A 10,902-nucleotide genomic window follows, 5' to 3' on the forward strand; every position below is an offset into this window, starting at 1 on the left:
AGTATGAATTGTTAGGTGGCCACGATTCTTTATTAGGTGGTTGGATGACAGTGGGTGACTGGGCTGGGATGTGAAGGGATGTTCTCCACCTACCCTGGAAGTTGTCCCGTTCAATTAATAAATCCTGTGATATTTATGAAACTTGCATGTTCACCTTCACAACAACAACTTTCAACGACTAATAGCCCTTGTGCATGACAGGTGCAGAGATGCTGCATGTTCACAGAAGGACTCACCTCATGCTACCCTTCCTTCCAGCCTTCTTTCACCATGCATGCATTGGTCAACACATGTCTTCACATACCTTAGACCCCTTCCAAAAGTTTAAACGGATCCATCCTGCGCTTGACGTCATTCTTACCAAGATGTATAATCTTCAAGGACTTAATGAGCACGGATAGGTCTTTCGCTACAAATCAAGGATTCCTCACCGGTACCTCGTCACTGTGATGTTTTCATTCATAGATATAAAAACACATGACAGGTAAATTGTTATTGCGCAGCAGAAACAAAAACACGACCGTTAACTATCACTCGCACACCCGGACTGCTGTTATTACGTCAGGTCCGGTGGGATCTTTATTTTTTCCTTACTTATTTGTTTATTAATGTCACGTGACTGGCTATTCTCCGGCACGTGACACCACATTCCTCTCCAACTTGAGAAAAAAAACAAAAAACGTTTAAACAGTACTTAAATTTATCTGGGCAGGCTCACCTGTTGCTAGATCCCATCTACCACATAACCGTGCAGGCAGGACAATGGTTTTGGTCTTTCCCTTAGGTGATAACGGGATTGTGTCTTTCCAGGGTATCTGCTGGTGGTCTCTCAGGAAGAACTGCTTCTTCTTGCTGACTGGGAGTATTCGGCTCTCTGATTGTCTCATAGAATCTAGGTGTCGATTGGCTTACCGGTTACCGGCCGGTATGAGGATTGGCTGGGCAGCTGGTGTGACGATCCAGATTCTTCTCTTGTAATTTTTTGATTTTCCTCCCACATTTCAGATGGTACTTTCCTAAAATGTGAAATATTTCTTTTCACAGTCTCATTTCCTCATGTAGCTGTGATCATATTGTGTTTTGCAGCACTGACTGTCTAGGGCTGGTACTCAAAATTAAGAGACATCTTCTTGGGAGTTGCACGGTTCCTGACAATGACGGTGTCTCCAGGTATTAGCTCTCGGTGGCTGGCTCGTTATGAGACACTCTCTTGTTCATTTCGTCTCACTCTCTTGGCATCGATAGCTGGAATATCTGGTTCAGGCACTACCCATCGGGGGTGTATGGGGAGTTCAGCTTGTATGGGTACTCCAAACATAAGCGCTGCAGGGCTAATTTCTGTCGATGAATGGGGTGTCTGTCTGTGAGTTCTCAGAAACCTGTACACTGCTTTTAACCATGAATGTTTTTTTTCGTTGGCGATACGGATGACTTTATTGAGTGACCCCATAAATCGTTCAGCATCACCATTCACCTGTGGCCATCCTGGGATGATTCGTTTGTGCCGTATATTGAGATCTTGAAAGAATTGACGCAGTTCTTGGCTGGTGAAAGGCGGTCCATTGTCACTTTTAACCTCTGATGGGATCCCATGTATTGCAAACATTTTCTCTAATGCGAGAGTCATGGTTTCAGCATCCGTGGACTTCACATGATCAACTTATGGGTATCTACTGAATTCATCAATGAGGACGAGAAGATTACCTTCACCAGCAATGGTGCAGAAATCAGCGCTGATAGCGTCCCACCGTTTAGTACTTCTTGGAGCGTTCTGAATAGGCTCTGGGCTCTCTGTTTTCTGTGTAGCTTGGCAGGCTGCACAAGATTTCACCAGCTCCATCACTCTCTGTTGTATGTTATTCATCCACATCCTGGACTTCAAGTATGCTGTTGTTTTCACGAAACCCTGGTGCCCACTATGAGCTAGTCTGAGGGCTCTCTCTTCCAGTGAAGTGGGTAGTACAATATTGTGGCCTTTTAGTATTACTCCTTCAGGAGCTACAGTAAGTTCATGACGGATTCCAAAAAGGGATTGAAGTTTGACTTGTGCTGCTGCCGTGTGCTGTGCCATAGAGGCAAGGAGGTTTCTTCAGTTCCCTGTGACTGGATGGCTGTTATGGTGTGAGGTAGGATGGTGTCTGCCTCAGTTTCATTAGCTATCTCTTGCAAAGTCAATGCTCGTGGTCTGGCACAGGCTACCACATGGCATACGTGTTCCTCTGTCTCTCTTGCATGGTGTTCTTCTTCTTCTGTAGTAGGTCGTGGGTGGTGAGATAGATAATTAGCTGGATTATCTGTTCCTGGTCGGTATTCCACATCTATGTTGTATGGCTGAAGTTGAAGCATCCATTTTTCAATGCGTGCTGGTGGATGAGGTGATGAATCTCTGAAAATTGGTATAAGTTGAAGTGGGAGAATGGAAGAACAGGCTCCCGCCCTTCCCTTCTGGCGCTTGGCCTAGAGGATCACGGCCTAGGCACCCGCCACGAGAGGAGTTTGCCTATCTACCAGACGACCAAATACCCTGGTACAGGAACATACGGATGTGCCCACCTACCTGCCCAGCAGCCCGCCCTGCCCATGCCGACACCTGCGGCATGGATCAACTCGACTAAACCTACACGTCGTTAGAGATGCCATGACGACCTAGCCAACGGTCAGCACACCTGTGCACACATGCACACCGGACGCTCCCACACCAATCCACACGAAGAACATACTCAGTGCTATGACATAGGCGACAGACATACACACGGACGTGCATCTTTATTATTTTCCACGTAGGTTCTCAAAATGCAGAAACGCAAGACGCATAATGAACTTATCTAAAAAGGCTTGCTCACGCTTCTTCTAAGAACTATGTACGATAATGAAGAATATAACGGAGACACGATACTGAGGATAGAGCAATATGATACCGTAACCTAAAGAGCTCTGCATCAAACGGTTCCATCTATGCACCAGGCCCAAGTAGGCCGCAAGCAAAAGTTTCCATGAACATTGAATGAGCGAGATAACACCATTGATCCCTTACTGCTATGTATCAAAGTCAACGTGATTAAATTGTTCAGAAAAGTACCAAACTCTGGTATCATGCACTTTTGTGAAATTCTCTGAAAACAAAAAGGGCAAATTTCTAGAAAATTATTTGAAATATTTATTTTTTAAACAAAGAAAATCCTAATAACACAAAAGTTGTAATAACAGAGAAGTATAACAAAAATTATAAAAACACTCAGAATTGTAAATCACAGTGCAAAATTTTGTATAGTTTTAAGAACAAAAAAACAATCAATTATTCTTTTTGTGAAACAGAAAAAAATGTTTTTGTTTTTTGAATAGGTTGTTCTTTTTATAAAGTCACAAAGAAGAAATAATGAAGGATTGGAGTACTAGTGGAGAGAAAGTATATGGACGGTTCTTAAGGTAAAAAGTTCTTCCTTTTCTACACGGAACAGCCGTGTCCACTCAAACTCTAACTCCAATAATCCTAATGACAGGTCTGCCTACGTGTAGGTGTCAAAAAAAATATTTCAGAAAAAATCAAGGTTGACATCATCACAACAACGTTTCGGCTAACATGCCGCCTGTCTCGCCATAGTTTCTTTGCATAGTTGAAAGTTGCCTTCCTCAGGGCGAAAGAACCTCACAACAGTTTAACCCTCAATTTTGCAGGCTGTGGGTAAGTTAGAAATACAGGCGTAAAAAAAGGGGCTCAGGGGCCCACGACAGTGATGCCTGTAAAGCGGAACCGACAGGGCCCTTGGTGTAACTGCATCGAGTAAGGACTCATATTGGAGAAAACAACTAATGTGGATTAAATCCTGTAGCTAAATAGCATACAAACATACATATGAAAGGTGGAGTATATAGTGCGGAGAGCACATTCATCGGGTAGCCTGGTGTGGTCCCTTATCACTGGCATAAAAGGTGTACAACCTCTATATCGGCTTGACCAAAGTATGATGCAGACGGGCGAGGGGAGCAGCCATTCTTGAAAACCTCTCGAATGAGCGAGAGCTCGGTTGCTGACCCTGCAGAATGAGCCCGGCGAAAGCACACCGCCAAGGGCACGATGTTGCAATCTCGCACGCTGCAAGCCGACGCCAAGGTCGCACCTGCAAGATAAACCAGGCACACAGTGGGAAAAACAATATTAATTGTGCTGAATTCTGCCTCAAACACGGTCCCACCTCACGTGACAAAGCCAAACCTGACAGGATGCCAAGCCCAGGAGGAAGGAGACGCCTGAATCCCACGTTTCAAGACACAGGCAGATACAATTAAAAGACTCATTGGACATCTGCAGCAGTGGGAGTAGTCGACCTCCCAACATATGAATAAATCTTCACATTGTTTACACCTACCCATAGTAAAAACATTGTTGCAAATGACAGGTGCACCGCGAGCTGGGAACAGCGATAGTCCCAGACTGGGAGGCTCGCGAGTGGACCAATCAGGACATGCGGCTCTTATCATTGACGCCATTAACATTGACCAATCCTCAGAGGTCTTCATGTAACAATTTTCATGTATCAAATTGAAGGGACAGCCCAAGTATATCACCTGACTAACCCTCAACCACTAATACCGTTCTCTATATGTATGCTATACTAACCCTACCACTCGAGTAACCAATCCAGAGTGGAAATAGGTTTTTTGCTAAACTTTGTAAGATGACGCAAGTAGCTCGTCATACTAAGGTAAAAAGGGCCTGCGAGCCCCACGATTGTGTGTGTGTCAGGACGGACGCGTACGATCCTTGACCCATCCCTGCCGTTTTGTCTAATAAACAGCAGAGTCACCTTGCTTCTTGCGTGTGTCTCATACTCTATCTCTTTTGGGATATACGGGAGGAGTTGGGGCCTCCCTGCCCGGAGGTCTACGGATGACCCGGCCGACCCTGGCAGAATTTCCCCCCGACAAGTTGGAGGCACTGCTGAGATCTGTTTAAGATCTGTTTTTTATTTTTATTTTTTTTTCCAGGTACTCCCGTTGCGGGGAGGCCCGGCGGCGCGGCCCCCTCTGCCGTTGCCCCCTTCTGAGGACTACAGGACCATCGCGGAACTGCGAGAAGACCGGACAGCGCAATCCGGATATTGGCCTTCTGGAGCCGGTTGAGAAGTATCCCGCCCGCGGTTGGCGAGTGTCCAGACGTGGTCCAGACGAGGGGAGGTGGCGAGCCGCTTGGAGGGGTGCACGCAGTCGAGCGGCCCCGCATCAAGAGAACTTGGTGAGCATGCCACGCACAACAAGCAACGTGAAATTGTGAGGGAGGGGGGAGGAATTAAAAACGGGAGGTGGGAGGTGTTGCACAGGTGCGCGGCGAAGGTTTGACAATTTAGTGTTGGCAATGAAATGAATGGTAGCCGAACGAGTGCGAGAGCAGTCGGCTACGTTGCGCGAGAGAGGGGGGTGGAGCACAAAAACATCACGTGCGGCCGCTCGTAGACACTGATTGGCCTAGGTCGCGACTACGTGTAAGGGTGTGTGTGTGGTTTCCTACGATTTGGCATTTATTGATCAATGAGTAGATGAGGATCCCTATTGTTCGAGCAAGAAACTCGATAGGTAGATGACGTTTCCCTGTAGGCGGTAGCTAGTTAGTTGCCCAATATGGAAGATAATTGGCTGGTTAAGCCCTCCTGTCGAGGGGCGTATCACACGCGAGGCGACGCAGCGTGCGCAGTCCGATTATATTATTGATTACCTTGTTCCAGGAGTGACAGGAAGACAGCTGTGAGGTTAACGGGGGTAGATTACAAGTGTATTTTGGACTTAAAGAATATATGAAGAACTTACCAGTAGCTCGAAGAGATCGGTGACGTCACCAGTAGGGCTTTCATAGGATATCCCGAGCACAAGGCATCTTTCTTTCTGAGAGTGGTGGGGAAGAGAACTGTGGTAAGGGAGTGGAAACGGAGATAAAAGGTAATGAGTTGATCGGGGAAAGGCGAAACGGGGGACGTGGCTGCGCACGGAGAACGCCGTCCACGGCGAGGAGGAGGAGCAAATGAAAATAGGGCGACTGTATAAGAACGTCACAAGGGGTACGCAGCCGCAGGGGGCTACGTGCGCCTCGGCCGCAGGGGGCCGTAAGGGTGTTGTGTAAAGGAAGAAAGAAAGAAGAAAATATACAAATGTAAATACTATATTTTAATAATTTTCCTTAGCGGACTATCGCAAGTCCCCAAATTTACAGGGCCAGGTAAAGGTATAAGGCTGTGTATTGTAAGTGTTAGCAAGATAATAGCAAGAAATAGGGGAAGGATAACAAGTGGAGCGCTACTATGTCACACGGGACAGGATCGGGAGGGTGGGGGAACACCCTCACTACCCCACTACAACACATATGTACCACACTGTCACCCCATAGGGAGAAACTGATCAAGTATAGCATAGAATGGACACAGGGGACGGACAACAAAATGATAACACCATGGCCGCCTAATGGTAGCTTCGATCCATATACCCAACATTCACTATTAAACCATCTGCATAATACATACAAAGGGAAGAAGTTGACAAACCACGTGGAGGTGTTTAACTTATGGAGGATGTTCCAAGGGACCCGACCAGGACCAAATGGAATGTTCACTGTGGGGGGAATACCGGAAGAAAAAGAGATTAAGGAGGAAGGAGAGAATGGGAAAAAGGGGAGTGAAGACCCAAAGAACACGGGGAACGGACAAGAGGGAGGAGAAAAGAATAATAACTCAAAAGAAAATGAAATAAAAAAGGAACAGAGCAACGATATACCCCTAGCAAAGGTAGTGAAAACAGAGGGAGGGGGGTTGTACCCTTTAAGAGAATTAGGAGAAATAGAAAGAGGACAGTTAAGGGCGGCTGACGGGTACTCGAACCCAGCATACAGCCCGCCACCATATGTGGCTCATAGGAAGATGCCAGCAGGGGAGGGGAGGACTGGAGAAGAGCAAACTGTGGAAATAGGACATGATGAGTGGGTAGCTGCGCGGATACTATTAAAATTACGAGGTTCATTAACAGGAGAAGAGAAGGAGGTAGTAAGGAAAATAGACGAGGATAATACCAGGGAGAGTGGAATGAGAGGGGAAGAGCTGTTACGACAAAAGGAAGAGATTTTGGAGGAACGACTAGCAGAGTTAAGGGATGAACAGAATGAACTGATCAAACAGCTCGAGAGGGAGGAAAGAGAGAGAGCGAGGGGAAGGAAAGAAGGTAAGAACGAATTGGAAAAAATAAGGGAACGAACTGAGGAGCAAAGGAGAGAAGCTGAAAGGGTAAAAGCAGCAGCAGAAAGGGTATCAAGAGCAGTGCTACGAGAGAGGAAAAGGGAAGAAGAAGAGAAAGAAAAAGAAATGGCAATGTGGAAGAAGAGATTACTATCAGAAACGACTAAGAAATACGAACAAGGGAGGGTGATAGAGAGTATATTAGAAAGGGAGAGGGTGAGATGGGAAAGGAAGAAAGAGGATGAAAGGATATTGGAAAAGGTGAGTAGCGAAGTAATGGAGGAATTAAAAAGGAAAAGGGAGGAAATTGGTAGAGAGATGGAGGAGAGAAATGAAGGGGAAAGAGAAGATAGGAGGAGGGAGAGTGAAGTAAGGGGGTATGTGTATAGAGACGCAGAAGTAGCAACAACATCAGCGCAAAGGGGAACGGTTGGTAAAGGAGAAAAGGGAGAACCGGACCTAATAGACTTAAAAACAGTAACAATTAAGGGGTAAAAGACAGAGTGGGGGCTGCCGTTTGTGAATGACTTTTGTAGTGAGGAAGAAGAAGGAATGGAGAAGGAAGGAAGAAACAGTGAAAGGGAAAGTCTAGATAAACTATACACCACCCGGACCAATACAGACTCACCATGGATCTGTAGGAGAAAGGATGAATTGGAGAGAAGTGAGGAGGAAGAGCAAGGGATAGCGGAAAGACAGACACATGAAGCCACACCGTCACCATCACACCCTCTCCCATCCCACCCCACATGCTCAACCACCTCACGCTCATTACGTACAATCAAACTTGCGCCCTTCACAAACGAATTGACACCCTATGCAGGTCGGCTTAGAGACCTCCCTAGACGCAGGCAGGAAGGACGAATACACACGCCCACATTAAATACAGGAAATGATGGTAGAAGGGGAAAAGATGGAGAAGAAAGAGTTATGAGTAGGGGAAATACGGACGAAATTGACGATGTAGGAGAGAGGGAAGAAGAGGAGGGGTGTGAGGACTCGATTTTATGGAACCCAAGGGATAAAACGAGACACAACTTAATGCCACTTCTGGAGAGGGGAGGGGTTAGACCACAGTACGTCCCTTGGAAGCATACAGACAAAGAAAATATAAAATGCAGGCTCCCATCATTAAGTGGAGGTGCGGGTAAATGGATATATGAAATGGAAAAACACACCGCAGGACAGAAACTGGCAGTGGGAGATGTAAAGGGCCTTCTAATATCGATATTAGGGGATGCAGCGGATGACATTTGGAAGAGAGCGGGATTCCCTGGGGTAACAATAGCAAACACATCGCACGATGGGGCACCATTCGCAAACTGCAGACATGCACTATGGCAGGCACTGAGGGTACAGTACCCAGACACATCAGACATAGGAGCAATTACCTCACGCAAGATGCGTGAGAACGAAGATCCTGTTGATTATATCCAGGAAATCCAAGAGAAGTGGCGCATGGAAACTAGAGAACAATGGGACAAAACACCAGCAATATTTTATCATATACTAGTACAAGGGCTCCCAGAAGGAGTTCAGAAACAACTGAAGAAAGTAGTGGGAATGGAAGCAAAAGCATGGCCAGAAATACAACTGACAAAAGTGCATCATTGCAGGACATGGCAAGGAAAAATGTAACAAAAGGAAGAGGACAGGAAAACGGAAGAGGCTAAACTAGTACAGAAAAAACGTACTAAATACACAATGGAAGGGGCACTAATAACTACACCTACAACAATAACCCAAAGCCCCACACAAGTAGTGGCTGCACAAGATCCCTCCCAAATACCACCTTCACAGACTATGCCGCCACTCCAACCATACACGACCAACATGGGAGGAGGATACTCAATGCCAGGAGCTGGGTATTATAATTACAACAGGGGAAGAGGAGGAATTATGAGAGGGAGAGGATACGGATATAACACACAACAGCAGGTGGGAGGACTTAGAAATTCCTATCCCACCGGACAACCAGTATACCAGGACAACACAGGAAGCTTTCCATGGCAGAGTAGGGAACCACCGGTGTGTTGGAGTTGTGGATTAGTAGGGCACATGTCACGCACGTGTAGAGTAAGACCAGGAACACCATCATGGAGCGAACAGGGACAACCAAGGCCCACACAGGAACAGCAGGGCATACAGCAACAGCAGATGTTGCAACAGGGAAATGAACAGCAACAACTAATAACACAACAACAGCCACAGACATATTCACTGCCACAACAACAGGTAGCGATAACACAACAACCCCAAGCACAACAAACACAACTGGGTAGGGTGACGGTCCTGGGACACAACCCTTACACAGGAAATGGTCAATCGTTGTACCCTCAATAGGACAGCCCACAGACGGCCTTGGTGTGTCCCATCCTGTCAGTAACACCTAATAGTGCGGAGGAACCACGCATAGAGGTAACGATAGGTGACAAAAAATTATCATTCCTTGTTGACACCGGGGCGACCCGGTCTTGCATAAGGGAAGGTAAATTTAAGATGTCGGGCGAAGCCATGAACACCCAAGGATTCTCTGGGGCTAGAGGGTTGCTTCCGTTTACTGATAACATTCCCTTATCTATAGGAGATTATGACATATCAGTCCCACTTTTATATTATAGTGCCTCACCAGTAAATATACTGGGGAGAGACATCATGAACAGGTTGAATATGACGATCTCCTTTACGGAGGACAGCATAATTTGCTCTACTCCAGGAATTAACATGCTCACAGCACGACAGATTATGCAAGCATACTGCGGACAGACAGCGATTAGGGCTGAGCCAGTAGATGGTGAACTATTCCAGTACGGGACAGACATGGCATTTGCATGGATGCCAGGGATAGAGGGAAAGATCTGGAGGAGGCCAGCCGCCTATTTGTTCAGACCAGAAACACCAGTGAATGAACCAGAAGGAAAGGTGGTTCCAGTGGACATTGAGAGCATTATAGCAACAGCTGATTACATAGCGGTACATGCCCAAGACAGAGAAGGAAGAGCATGGAGGGCAGTGATAGCACTAGCAGAAGGATGTAGACTCACCCAGGTGTCAGATGAGGAGCTGTTCTCAGAAGAAAAGGAGGAAGGTGAAATGGTGTTTATGATGAGTGTGGAAATATGGCTAAAAGTGGCGTACAAACAAGTGGCACAGAAAATTGCAATGGCACTTGAGGCACCCACATCTACCCCAGTTCCCTTCTTTGAGGAGGATATGACAAAAGTACCCACATCATTATGGACTACCGGCCCCTATGACGTGGGGTGCATAAAAAGTATAGGGGGAGTAAGGATAAAATTGAAGAAAGGTGCAATACTCCCCAGAGTGAAACAGTACCCACTATCAAAAGAGGCAGATGAGGGCATATATGAAACCATAACTGCCCTCATAAATAATGGCATATTGGTCCCCTCAGAATCACCATGTAACACGGCTGTATACCCAGTGCGCAAGGCTAGAGGGGGGTCTTGGCGCTTCATACAGGATCTCAGGCCCTTGAACAACATAGTAGAAGCAGAATACCCTATAGCCGCAAACCCGGCCACAATATTGTGTGGCATTCCAGCAGGAGCATCACGATTTACAGTGATCGACCTTAAAAATGCTTTTTTCTCAATACCATTGCACCCAGACTCACAAGATTTGACAAGCTTTACTTACAGAAACACAAAGTGGAAACACACCAGAT

Source organism: Ambystoma mexicanum, chromosome 1q (assembly GCF_040938575.1).
Source record: "Ambystoma mexicanum isolate Mex_15411 chromosome 1q, UKY_AmexF1_1, whole genome shotgun sequence".
In the NCBI taxonomy this organism is placed as follows: domain Eukaryota; kingdom Metazoa; phylum Chordata; class Amphibia; order Caudata; family Ambystomatidae; genus Ambystoma; species Ambystoma mexicanum.